General features: G+C 38.5%; 1 protein-coding gene across 4 annotated transcripts in view; it reads right to left on the bottom strand.

Annotated features, from left to right (window-relative positions):
• Positions 1–13,247, bottom strand: part of TBL1XR1 (TBL1X/Y related 1) — a 243,633-nt gene that overhangs the window by 121,630 nt on the left and 108,756 nt on the right. For all 4 annotated transcript variants that reach the window (XR_011600525.1, XM_070946263.1, XM_070946265.1 and 1 more), the window contains one exon: positions 8,414–8,478. The gene's annotated coding sequence lies outside the window, so the exon portion shown is untranslated. The remainder of the gene's footprint in view (positions 1–8,413; positions 8,479–13,247) is intronic.

Here is a 13,247-nt window from a genome sequence, read left to right as displayed (position 1 = left end):
AGAATTATAGCAATATAGTCTCAAGGCTATGACATAGCTTCATACATTTTTCTATTTTCTAGAATTTAGCAAAGAAATTTTTAGCTTTCGTGTAAGCCATCTTATCTTCTATATTTCCTGGCCTTGATGTGAAGTCATATTATCTATTTCCCCCCCCCCTTTTATTCACTTATTTTTAAAAGAGCACAAGAAATACCAGGACATAATTGTTTTTCTCTAGTAATGGAGGGAAGGGAAAGAATCCTCTGCAGATTACATGCTTTCAGAGTTCATGCCGATATGACTTGTTTTCACAGACAGACATTTCCTGCTTTAGCCATATCTGGAAACTGGGTTTCACAGTGCATAACCTTATACTGTACCACTACAAGAACAAAGAAGAAGGTTTTGTTATGATCAAAGCCATCGTTGGCTAATGAGACAAGTGTGGACTGAGGGATTTTAACAATTCTTAAATTCTCATCCTGAATTGAATATTTTTCACATTGTCTTTCAGCGGTTTCCACATACAAGATTTGATGGGGTGAAATCACTAAATATGAAACTGAAGAAAGTTTGGGGGATTTTGCGGGGATTCCCAAACAGGTCAGAAAGACACGTCACATAAATTTTGCAAAAGAGATGAGAGATGAGATTAAGCTATTGAGGTCTGTGTAAAGAAAGTCTCTAAATCCGTTTCTTATAAAGTCATCTCTATATTCATTGACAGTTTTCCTTTACCTGGATTCTGCTTGGGAAATTAAGGGGGAGCCTCAGGTGAGGATTTTATGGCTGTAATTTTCTACATTACCATTCTGTCATTTTAAAATGAGGGGAGACACCGAACAACCATTTCCCCTTTCACTTAAAATAAAAGGGCAAAATGTTCAGATCACACAGCACACTGATCCCCAAATCTATTGTTATGGTCATGTGGCATGATATCCTCAAACAAATGAAAGACACAATTGCTTACAGTGTTGGCCTGTTTATACTGCACAGTAAACAGTTACTGGACTCTCACTGCACACTGAATTTTAAATTAATCCAATTCAATGTTAATTCGGTTTTACTATATTGTAGAAACCCAAAAATTGCAACCTTTATCAAAACAGCACACTTAAACCTTCAGACCAGTGGTGAAATCTGAACTGTTCACACTGCATGCACAGTACACACTATGCACCAAATGCGAGGCATGCAAGCACGCACACAATGCACACCAAAAGGAGGCATGGAGTAAGTAGGACAGCGCATGTGGGGGGGGGATGATCAGCTGTGGCGGGCGATCTTTTTTTTTTTTTTTACTTTTAAAAGCAATGTTTTACAACCTATTCGGGCGAATAGATTGTAAAAAAAATGCTTTTAAAAGTTAAAAAAAAAGGCTCTGACGATTGCACAGCTCAGTTGTGATCATCGGAGCCTTTTTTTCTTTTACTTTTTTAAAGCATTTTTATTACCGGTTCCGGACAACCAGTAGTAAAAAAAATGCTAAAAAAGTAAAAAAAAAAATAAAAAAAAATAGTTCCGACGATCGCGTGTCCCTCACCTGATTGTCGGAACTTTTTTTTTTTTACAGTTTTTACTACCGGTTTGGTGAACCAGTAGCCTTTTTTACTACCAGTTCAGGCGAACCGGACTAAACCGAGAGCATTTCACACCTGCTTCAGACGGAATAAAATATACAAGACTGTCCATTATCTTCAAACCAAGTAATCCTTTGCAGTTCATTAGCAATACCGACGATCTCCTTGAAAGAAAAATATTATTCTGATTTCTTTCTTTTTTTTCATTACCCTTTGAGAGCAAAGTAGACCCTTGTTCTTTCCTACCTAGAAAATGTAGTATAGATGGGAGTATCACTGGAAGTCAAAGAAGGTATCTTTATGATGGCTTTTGACCAGCCTTCAGGTTATCCCTGCTATATCCAAGTAATTTGAAAAACAGAGAACCAGGATTTGGTATCTTTCTAGATTCTTTGTACCCAACTCCTCCAACATTGAACAAAACAAAAATGAACACTTGAAGGACCAAATACTGTCTATTTCAATAATAGGCTACACACCCAGGAGCCCAGTAATTACAGGACCATTAAACTCACTGGATAACATTTAACCCTTTTCCAAATGTCAGCCTAACCTATCCTGCAGAATGTGAATGAAATTTGTGCCAGGGGGAGGGGGGGTCCTATATGTTACTTCCTTCTTTCCAAGAGTGATAAAGTAACCATGTCAAATGCTATATATGCCAACAATTGCTGCCTAATGAAAGTCATCAAAGGAACAACCAAACTGGGTGAAAGACTAAGATCTTTTATAAACTCAGTCCAAACAAAACATCATGTATCATATCATAAAAGGTAAAAGGTAAAGGTTCCCCTTACACATATGTGCTAGTCGTTCCTGACTCTAGGGGACGGTGCTCATCTCCGTTTAAAAGCCCAAGAGCCAGTGCTGTCCGAAGACATCTCCGTGGTCATGTGGCCGGCATGACTAAATGGCAAAGGCGCACAGAACGCTGTTACCTTCCCACCAAAGGTGGTTCCTATTTTTCTACTTGCATTTTTTACGTGCTTTTGAACTGCTAGGTTGGCAGAAGCTGGGACAAGTAATGGGAGCTCACCCCTTCATACGGCACTAGGGATTCGAACCGCTGAAATGCCAACCTTTCGATCAACAAGCTCAGTGTCTTAGCTACTGAGCCACCGCGTCCCTCTATATATCATATCATACAATATGATATACAAATCTGCCCATTTATGTCCCGCCTGATCTTACAAAATATAGCCATGCCAAGAAGATGGAAAACCCAGAACATTTTCCAACATCCTTCCTTCCGATAATAAACACACAATCATCTCTTAATCAATTTGCTGGCTTCCTTTATTCCAAAACAAACATGGATTTGCTAATGCATTCTTGATGGCAATACTCATGAGTGTAAAGTGTGTGGGGGGGGGGGGAGAATATCCTTTGGGCAGTCTATTAATGGTATCAAAGGGGGGAAAAACATGGAGCAGTAACATGTTTCTGATAGGCCACATCAAAGGCCAAGTAGCTAAGTAAAAAAGAAAGGCCAGTGTTGGTTTTTTAAAATAATATTTGAGAATGAGACTTCTGTTGCCTGTTCTAATATTGATTTAAGTAAACAGGAGCTTAACTCTGACATTACGCACTACATGTAATTATCCACAATTATCTTAAAAGAAACTCTTCATTCCCTTGAGTAAATGAACCCAACAGCCGAGCAGAAATACAGCAAAATGGAAACTGCATGGAATGTGATACGATTTATAAATTTAGTCCCACAGACAGAAATATAGATAAAGGCAAAAACTGACAATATTTAGCCACACATAATTGGATATTTAATATGATAATTTGGGGGTTTTTAGAGCACTCTTTGTGGACTAATCACACACAGGTTATTGGCTTGATCGCAATACTTACCCAAACATGAATTGTGTTAGCCTTTGTTATGAATCAGGATTCAAACATTTTTAAAAATCCTTTTAATTACTCATATTTCCAATCTTTGAACTAGGGTATCCACACATAACAGCTTCAAAACAAACCAGGACACAAAATGGTTTAGGTTATCACCATATCACGTGCCCAATCAAGACAACCCACAACATTCAAGTTATACATTTATGTTTCAGGGGTCCAGGATTTTCAAAGGTTATTTTTATAGTGACTACTTTTTAGGAAGTTGTCGGAATGGATGATTAAAAGTAAAGGATTTCCTAGGATGAAGCATATAAATGACACTCGCTCCACTCCACTACCATCCTTTGAGCTCAAGGAAGTTCTTAATGTCTCCTTTTCAAAATGACATGGCATAATTCAGTTCCATAAAATGCAATGAACTTGCCTACAGTCAAATTTTAAGAGCAGACAGTGAGATATTCCAACAATTGGATTTCAAAGCCCTGCACATTTCCTTTCACTCCTTTTTTTTGCTACAGTACATCACTGTGGTTACTAGAGAGCCTCTGTTAACTTAAGGATGCAACTATTTAAGTCAGTATTACAGGTAGTCTTTTTTTTTTTTTGATCTTTACATCTTCTTTTCAACATTTTCGCATCAGTAATCTATATTTATACATTTTCTCTTTTTTAGCTTAATCTATCTCTTATACATATATTCCTAGTATATTATATATATATATATATATATATATATATATATATATATATATATATATATATATTCAGCAACCTGCAGTAAGAGGGCTGCGAATTTATGACCAACATTTGCTTCCAGGTTCAGTTAACGACTACAGTGTTCACTTAATGACCACAACAAAAGAGGTTGTAAAATTGGGTGGGATCACTTGGGTGCAATCCCTTAACTGTTGCAATAACTTACAACCATAATTCTGGGCTCATTTGTGGTCATACATCAAGGACTATCTATATCTGCAAAGCTGTCAACAGCTCTATGGGGTTTTCTTTAAAAAGGGTTCTAAAAATGGACGATGAGATTCTTTGTGACACTACACGATTGATCCAGCATTATATTTCATGCATGTTTCATCCGAGACTGTATTTTGAGCTACTCAGTCATAAAATGCACTCCACTTTATTTGTCTACTCCACTTCTTACAAAAGTGGCTTTTCTAAAGGCTCTCATTCCATAAAGAATGTTGTAAGCAACCATTAAAGATCAATTTTTACTTTGTAAGTAACTAGTCTGCAACTCTACAAATGCTTATTTGGGGGGGTGGGAATTAGAACAAAATACAGCATGACAACAGATTCTTCTGAATATTTTAAAATTTAATGGAGCTGATCATACTTTATGATGCAGTGAGTCATTGTTTTTAATAAGCAATAATGTGAAAAGGTTCTGAACTCTTGACTAAAGTATGAAGTCATATACACTTTATTCTTGCAGATGGAAAAGCAATTTGAGAAATTTAAATAGTTTGAAGTAAAGCAGGTGTTTTTATTTTTTATTTTTTTTCACTTTACTGGATGTGTATTTTAACACCCTGTTTTAGCCAAAGGCATGTGCGGAAGAGAGTGTCATATTGTAATATTTATGAACTGCCTTTAAGGTGGAGCGTGAGTTGAGGAAGGGGATAAGGTTCATTATTGTTGTTGTTAATAGCAATAGCATTTAGACTTATATACCATTTTACAGCCGTTTCTAAGCTGTTTACAGAGTCAGCCTATTGCCCCCAGCAATCTGGGTGCTCATTTTACCCACCTCGGAAGGCTGGAAGGCTGAGTCAACCTTGAGCCTGGTGACATTCGAACTGCCAAATTGCAGGCAGCCGGCAGGCAGCAGAAGTAGCCTGCAGTACTACACTCTAACCACTGTGTCACTGTGGCTCATGTTTAATTGTTACAAAAACATTTTTAAACAAAATTTAAAAGGCAAAGCATTATTATTTAGATTTTTCTCCCATTTGTTTATTCTGTTTTATGAAACTGAAAACAGAGTGAACAAAATACATTGGTTTAGATACAGGTTTAGATACTTGACTTACAACCATCCGTTTAGTGACCGTTTAAAGTTACAACGACACTGAAAAAAGTGACTTATGGCCAGTTTTCATACTTTATGACCTTTGCAACATCCCCATGGTCACATGATCAAAATTTGGATGCCTGGCGACTGGCCTGTATTTATGACAGTTGCCCTGTCCTGGGGTCATGTGATCTCCATTTGTACCTTTCCAGCCGGCTTCCAACAAGCAAATTCAATGGGGGAAGCCAAATTTGCTTAATGACTGAATGATTCATTTAATAACTGCAGTGGTTCATTTAACAACGGTTGCAATAAAGGTTATAAAATGGGGGGAAACTCACTTAACAACTGCTTTGCTTAGCAATGGAAATTTTGGGTTCAACTGTGATCGTAAATTGAGGACTACTTGTATCTGCAAATACTACGATTAATCCAGGGATGAAATCCAGCAGGTTCTGGAGAACCGGTAGCGGAAATTTTTAGTTGTTTGGAGAACCAGCAAATATGACCTCTGGCTGGCCCCAGAATGGGTTGGAAATGGAGATTTTGCACTATCCTTCCCCCAGGAGTGGGATGGAAATGGGGATTTTGCAGTATCCTTCCCCTGACATGCCCACTAAGCCATGCCCACAGAACCGGTAGTAAAAAAAATTTGGATTTCACCACTGGATTAATCCACCATTGATCCATCTACTCAAATGAGGAAAAGACTTACTTCTCTTTGGGTGTACCTATGGCAGAAAGGCAGTGAAGGGCCTGAGGGCTGGTATATTGGTATATAACAATTTGAAATTAAACAAAATACAGAATTACTTTGGCACTATTTACATTACAGATATCTCTTGACTTACAAGTGCAACTGGGACCGGAATTGCAGTCATTAAGTCATGACCACTGTAAAATCAAGGTACCCATGGAACCAGACCCAATTTTACAACTGGTGTTATGATGTTATTAAACAAATCAGGTGGTCATAAATCTGAACCTGTTCTCCCTAAGTGGTGGGGTTTTTTTTGCTATGTCAGCCAAAAAAAATAGTGCCATAAACCAGGGGAAATCACATGACTATGGGATGCTGCAACCAGTCATAAATGAGAGTGGGTTGCCAAGTGCCCCGTGTGCAGTCATGTGACCACAGGGACGGAGCGGGGACTCACACAATATTTTACAACTGCCAGAGGTGCTTTTATGGATCATAGAACACCTTTTCCAAGGTTGATGTAAGTTGAGGAGTACTCATACTGATAAATCTTTTGGTCATTCGCATTGTCTGGCATTGGAAAATCATGCCTAGCTATGTTCTCTAAAACCAGGAAATACTTGCTAATCAGCCAACTGCAGAATTCCATGCCAGATCATATTAAACCAAGGCCCCATTAAATCCAAGCATAGTAGCAACTGAAAAATCAGAATACTGTTGCTGATCCTACTATCTGGAACGAGCTCCCCCCGGAGATACGGAGGATCCCGGATCTGCGCACTTTCCGCTGTGCTTTGAAGACACTCCTATTCCAGCAGGCCGGCCTGGCCTATTTTTTTCCCCTTCTTTTAAATTTTTAAACTCAAATTTTAATTTGTTTTAAATTATTGGGAGTTTTAAATTGTCTCGGGCAAAAATTATTTAATTAGGTTTTAATCATGTTTTAACTTCCGTATTTATGTGTTTTATTTTGTGCCTGTTCACCGCCCTGAGTCCTTCGGGAGTAGGGCAGTATACAAATTTAATAAAATGAAAAAAATGAAAATCTAGAGGCACACTGTTACACAGCACTGTTTGTTTCCAGAATGTATTTTTATTTCTCCACTCAACTGATTGAGGCCAATGTGACTTGTTTGTTAGCCTCCAGCAATAACACCACCTAACCAATCCTTGTATCTTTCTGTTTATTGTGCTATGAAGATACGCAACAATGACAATGTATTGCAGGCAGAGAACACGTGAGGCTACAAGGAGAGGAATCTTCAAAAGCTTAAACCAAAGCAAAACATTCTCTACTTTTGTAAGAAAACATCAAAGGCCACTGTCCAGAAAAGTTCTTTTAAAAGGACTTGAGCACACTCTTTCTTTTACACCCTCAAATAGCTAAAGCATAAGGACGGAGCACAACAGTGTGAAAATATGCTACAACCTGTTCTTTAAAAAATGAGATCACTGTTTAGCATTTTCATGCGAAAGATCACATTTAAATTTTACTGAGACTGTATTATTTATACTGAAATTAATTCTCTTCCCACAGGCACACAAATAAATCTCCTCTCCTTATCACAGTGCCTTGCTTCTGGGCATATTTTAAGAACAATGAGATTTAAAATACCATAGTCAGACATCCTTTACTAGACTAGGGAAAAAAAGTAATGATTGTTAGCAGGGATTGGGCATTAAAAGAAAGGAGTAAGCTAGGGAGCAAGAAAAGACAGCAGCAATCTAAGGGTTGGAGCAGCTTTTGAGAAAGAATATATGAATAGCTGGATAAAGACAGAAGTACTTAAGAAGTTTACAAATATTGCAATGTATTTAATTCTACTTTTAAAAAACCATTCACAACAAAAACATTCCATTTTACCCCCTATTCTAATTTCCAGTTCCACCAGCAATACTAGAGAAAAAGAAGATGGATGGATGGATGGATGGATGGATGGATGGATGGATGGATGGATGGATGGATACAGACAGACGGATGGACACACAGACGGAGATGGATTAGAGAGAGGGAGAGAGGGAGGGAGGGAGAGAGAGAGAGACTAAGAGAGAGAGAGATGGATGGATGGATGATGGATGGATCAATTAAATTAATCATAACCCTAACCAATGTAAACAAGAGTTCTGGTTACTTTTTCAGTGCCTTCATGACTTTGAACAGCCACTAAACAGGGCAGTTATTAAGTGAGGACTATCTATAAAGCCAATTTTATTTAAAACAACTTCAAACACAAAAACACATTTTAGGCGACTTACCATTGGTCGTGCATTGATAGGTAGAAGGTTTCCTCTTAGGAGCCTCCTATCACAGGAAGATGGTACTGAAATACAAAAAGTAAAGGCAAGGTTTAATTTGGGACAATTGCTCAGACAGATTTTAAAGAGTAAGGCTGACATTTTTGACTTTCGAATTTTAAAGGAGGAAAATGCTAGTGTCAGTTTTCAAATGAAAACAGAAGGAACTGTTGATTTACAAAGTTTTGTTTGGAACGGGCTTATTTCCATATTAAAATAGCCTACAGAGATGGTGATGACAGCTCAGGGGCCAATATTTCAAGTCTATTAAAGATCGTTGTCGCAATGCATTAGCCATTTTACCTTACCAAACCAAGGCTTTAAAGAATATGGCTTAGTTCATTTTGTAATAGCCACCAATAAAGCTTCCCCAAACAAAGCTAGATAAAGTTGTAAGAATCTCCAATGCATACTTAGAGGGAATCATGCTCACAAAGCAATAATTACATTAATCCCACTGGTGCAGGAAATGGGATGTGGGAAAGGGGAGAGGAGAATTATTTTTTTAATAGCATCTAAATCTGTGTGCAGGCAATGCTTAGAGAAAGGCTAACTTGACAGCTATCATCTTAAAAGTCCATGTTCGAATTAACAAAAAATCCTTTTTATGTATAGATATATTTTTTATGATGGAAGAATCTGATTGAAGTTGCAGACTGAATCCAAAGAGCACTCAGGTACACACCCAGAGGATACCAAAACTGCCAATAAAACTCAGAACCGAAAACACTGGTTGAGGAAAACAAAGCAGGAACTCTTTTGCAAATAGCAGCCTCACTCTCAAAAATGACAGTGTTTATTTTCTTTCTTCCATGTATAAGCTGTGTCTGTTCAAAGAGGAAAAAAGAACTCTGTTGCAAGATCGCACAGACTGACTACAAACAACAGCATGACAAAGTAGCAACAATGGTGCATTGGAATATATGCAAGAAATAGCACTTGTCTGCAAGCGAGGACTGGTGGGGCCACAAAACAGGCAAGTCATAGAAAATGCTCTGGGACTTTAGCGTTCAAACAGATAGGCACCTGCCACATAACACCCCAAGTCAAAAAGTCTGGATAGTGGAGAGAAAGAAATTGAGAAAATCACAAAATACAAATTATTATTATGTATTATATGTATTTTATCTGGCTGTTCACCGCCCTGAGTCCTTCGGGAGTAGGGCGGTATACAAATTCAATCAATCAATCAATCAATCAATCAATCAATCAATACCTACCTACCTGCAAATAAAAATAAAACAACATCTATCTAAATCCAGGTACTTTTAAGGAAATTGATAGGTGGATAAAAATGCAAAATCAGCTTAAACTGCAGTGTAACTAACCATAATATCCTAGGTCTACAACCACATCATCAATGCCATAAAGACAGGAAGTAGGGAACTATCTCACAGGGCAATTGTGGTTACAGATATGTCTCCAAGGGCCCATAAAATGACATAACAACTAACAGGACAGAAAGACAAAACTTAACTGAATAGTCTGGCAGATAACTGAAGCAAAGGTTTTATAGATGATACACTTTGAATTATCTTATCCAATGAATTGTTAGATAACACTGCTACCTTCAGAAGAATGCAGCCCTCTGAAAGATTTCCTATCCCATGGTTTCAGAAGGCAAAATATATATTTATATGTAATGTACGGTAATGCAGTATGTTATTACATGTTATATGACAGTGATGGCTATTTTGCCATCGCGTGCCAGGAGGGGACGGCGGGGGGGTCGTGCGTGTGCGTGCCCACAACCATAATTCTGTGCCCCGCCCCTGCATGCGCGAACTCCCCCTCCCCCCAACTCCTAGCACGCGACTGGAAGTTGTCAAATGGGGCATTTTTGGCCTCCGGAGGACCTCTGGGGGGGGTGACGAAGGCCGTTTTCTCCCTCCCCAGACTCCTAGAGAGGCCCTGGAGGCTGGGGACAGCAAAAAACGGGCCACCAGAAGTTGTTAAATGGGCCGTTTTTGGTCTCCAGAGGACCCCCAGGGGGCTAGGGAAAGCCGTTTTCGCCGTTCCCAGAGGCCCTGGAGCAGTGGTGAAATGCAAAATTTGTTACTACCGGTTCTATGGGCGTGGCTTGGTGGGGGGTAATGTGACTGGGTGGGCGTGGCCAACTTTTTTTTTTTTTTTTTACTTTTAAAAGCATTTTTTTCTACAACCTCTTCGGCCGAAGAGGTTGTAGAAAAAATGCTTTTAAAAGGCTCTGACGATCTCAGCTGAGCCGCACGATCATCAGAGGCTTTTTTTTACTTTTAAAAGCATTTTTTTGGCCGAAGAAAAAATGCTTTTAAAAGTAAAAAAAAAAAAAGCCTCTGATGATCGCGCAGCTCAGCTGGGCATGGGGGGTGGGCAGGGATTTTTACTACCGGTTCTCCGAACCACCCACCATCATCACTACCAGATCGGGTGATCCGGTCTGAAACGGGAGCATTTCACTCCTGCCCTGGAGCCAGGTGAAAAAGAAAAACGGGCCTTCCCCACCCCCCACAGGCCCTCCAGAGGCAGGAACCAGCCTGTTTCCCTACTTCTGGTGGGCCCAGAAGACCCGAAAATCAGCTGGCCAATGCGCGTATGTGCGCCAGAGCTGAGTTCGCATGTCCACTGATAGGGCTACGTGTGCCATAGGTTTGCCATCACCGTTGCTACATTATGTTATGAGATGTGTGTTACATGTTGTGATGTTATGTAATACGTGATTGTGATATGTGATATGTTCTGATACTGTACTGAGTAATAAGGAATGTGCTGAAAGAATAAAATATTTATATATTTAATCTATGAAATAAATACTTAACAGTAAAAACTATTCTCCAACATTGGACAACCGTATGTTTTCAAGAGATCCAGAAGTGCCTTAATATACAAGACAACATACTCTCATATCTATTTATCATAACTTTTTTTAAAAACTAAAACAATTAGGAGTCATAAGCAATTTCCTATTAAATAATAAATCTAATTCAGTTCCACATTAAACTCAGCTGTAGAAAAAAAAATCTACTTAAAATGTAAACAAATTAACTTCAAAATATTTCTGAACATCAGTTTTAAAAGTATGTTTCCTGTTTATTTTTCATGTTCTATTTTTTGTGTGTGTATGTATTCCCATACCCTTAGTGTTCAAGGTCTGGTGGTTAATCCTACTCCCTGGGGTTTCTATTGAGAGAGGGGGGTAATATCTGAAGAGGTGAGGATCAGGTCAAAGTTGAATGCGACTTAAAAACCTCTATGGAGCTGATCTCAAGCCCTTCTAATGCAATTGTGTTATTTTCTTAGCAGTATTGTGAAAGTGTCTTCACCAAGATGTTTTGTGGGTTTTTTTGACAGTCCAGTCCACCCTAGAAATCCTACGATATTTAGGTGATTCCCCATCACTGACCTGCTTAGCTTTCAAAGTCAGATATAAATTTTACCCAATGAGAATAATTAGCACAATTATGTGTCAATAGACATAAACTGGATAATTGGATGGAGACATGATACAGGTAAGTCTTCACTTAACAATGGTAGTTGGGACAGCAATTCTGTTATAAGCAATGCAGCTGTTAAGTGAAACATCACATGATCATGCTGACTTATGACATCAGTTCTATTGCAATTGTTAAGCAAATCAACCACGTTCATCAAATGTGACTTCAGGTGATCATGACTTATTTCCAGCTACCTCGTTGACTTTGCTTGTCAGAAACTGGATATGATGGTTGCAAATGGCGTTCGTATAACCGTAGGACGCTACAGCTGTCCTAAATGCACACCGGTGTCAAAGCACCCAAATCACACTCACACAACCGCAGAGAATCTGAGACAAATTGTTACGCCACAAGCTACCTGGAAAGGAATCAAATTTACACCTGCAGAATCCATGCCTCATCTTTAATACACTTTCTTCTTTATCTTGACCTTGCAAATTTCCCTTTCAGCAGAGGGAAGGGAAAAACACTGAATTGATTTCTTGTAACAGTAAGAAAGGAAAGCATAGAGAGAGAAATGACTACAGTATTAGCATTGCAGATAGTGGCTAATTCAGCATTCATACAGAATTATCTTATCTGACAAGTGTTACTGACTTAATATAAAATATCATGATCCTTTGTGCTAAGTGTATGCTAATTTATTTATTTATGCCAATTTACTCATTCAATTATTGAGGCATCCTAAGTAGTTGTGTTCAGCTTTCGTTGGAGGATACCCAGATGCTCATTACCTTTTTTTTTTTAAAAAAAAGTTTCAATGTGAATACACAATAACAATTGCCATCAACTGAAGCTGCAAAGCCAAAGAAAAATAGTCGGAAGGCCACACAGCAAAAAAAAATAAGAGCTGGAACAGCTTTGTCTGGATAAATACTGCAAATTCTTTTCACAGGAACCAATATAATACAATAAAACAGGACCACAAAGCTGTTTATCTAAACAGGACAGCAGGACATGAAATGATATTGTTGTCTGATCTCTTACAGATAGTCGCTTGAGTTACAACTATTCGTTTAGCGACTCTTCGTAGTTACATTGAAAAAAGTGATTTACAGCCACTTCTCTCACTTACAATTGTTGCAGTGTAACCATAGTCACATGATCAAAATTCAGGCCCTTGGCAACTGGCATGCATTTACAATGGTTGCAGCATCCAAGGGTCACATGTTTGTGATTTGTGATCTTCCCAGCTAGCTTCCAACAGGCAAAGTCAATTGGGAAAGCTGGATTTGTTTAATGACTTAATGACATAACGACCACAGTCATAGCAAAAAAAGCCATAAAATTTGGCATGGCACACTTAACAACCTCATTACTTA

Source organism: Pituophis catenifer, unplaced genomic scaffold (genome assembly GCF_029215685.1).
Source record: "Pituophis catenifer annectens isolate HBS135680 unplaced genomic scaffold, rPitCat1.0.hap2 SCAF_6, whole genome shotgun sequence".
Lineage (NCBI taxonomy): Eukaryota > Metazoa > Chordata > Lepidosauria > Squamata > Colubridae > Pituophis > Pituophis catenifer.
Note: the sequence above shows the minus strand (reverse complement) of the source record. Positions and strands in the feature narration are given on the sequence as shown.